At 54.3% G+C, this 1,037-nt stretch overlaps 1 pseudogene; it reads right to left on the reverse strand.

Moving 5' to 3' along the window:
- Window positions 1-621: 621 nt before the first annotated feature.
- On the reverse strand, window positions 622-739 carry LOC126459142 (5S ribosomal RNA; annotated as a pseudogene).
- Window positions 740-1,037: the final 298 nt, after the last annotated feature.

Raw genomic sequence — 1,037 nt, forward strand, 5'->3', positions numbered from 1 at the left:
CGGTTCCGGACTGAAGCGCCTAGAGCCGCTCGGCCACAACGGCTGGCTCCCACAACTCACATGTCGTTCTTTCCGCACGCAGTTAGTGCCCGACTCGGTAGTTTTTGCGTGTCACCACTTCGTCTCAGCGAGCCATGTCGGCAACGACACGGAGAAGTGACTGTGTATTCTGCTTCGTTGCTCTCGATTATGCAATTGTTTCAGCTGTAACAGACAAATCCAAATGACGTCTTTAGCCGTCTGAAATTGGCCTGACACATCTGCACAATTGTCCTGCTGTTGAAAATAACTGACCGGCCGGAACCCCATTTTATCAATAGGCTGCGACATTTTGTTTTGATTTCTCTAATGGCGTACTACGGTACTGTCTACGGTGGCACGAGGATTTCATGTGTATGAGAACTGCAGACTTGTACGTGTACACTCCATCTTCAGGCCATGAGTGGCCTACCGGGACCATCCGACCGCCGTGTCATCCTCAGTGGAGGATGCGGATAGGAGGGACGTGTGGTCAGCACACTGCTCTCCCGGTCGTTATGATGGTATTCTTGACCGAAGCCGCTACTATTCGGTCGAGTAGCTCCTCAATTGGCATCACGAGGCTGAGTGCACCCCGAAAAATGGCAACAGCGCATGGCGGCCTGGGTGGCCACCCATCCAAGTGCGGACCACGCCCGACAGCGCTTAACTTCGGTGATCTCACGGGAACCGGTGTATCCACTCCGGCAAGGCCGTTGCCGGAGACATGTACGAGTAATAAAAAGAATTAAGGCCGTAATTTTATAACTGGCTCTGGAAACCATAAAAGCCTGATGTACACCGCCGTCCACGTGCGAGCTGACGACGGTGCGCCAACAGCACGTCCTACCCGAGCGGGAGTAGCATGGCGGCCCACTAACTGTTTTTCCTCTATATAGCCAACGTCCCAAAGGCACCGAGGGTCCATCTGGCGCTTTATTCGGACGACACCGCGCTCTCGCGGAAAGCATGAACGCGCAACTGCTGTATCTCCGCCTACAGCTCGCCAGCGACGAGCT

This window comes from Schistocerca serialis, chromosome 2 (assembly GCF_023864345.2).
Source record: "Schistocerca serialis cubense isolate TAMUIC-IGC-003099 chromosome 2, iqSchSeri2.2, whole genome shotgun sequence".
Taxonomy (NCBI): domain Eukaryota; kingdom Metazoa; phylum Arthropoda; class Insecta; order Orthoptera; family Acrididae; genus Schistocerca; species Schistocerca serialis.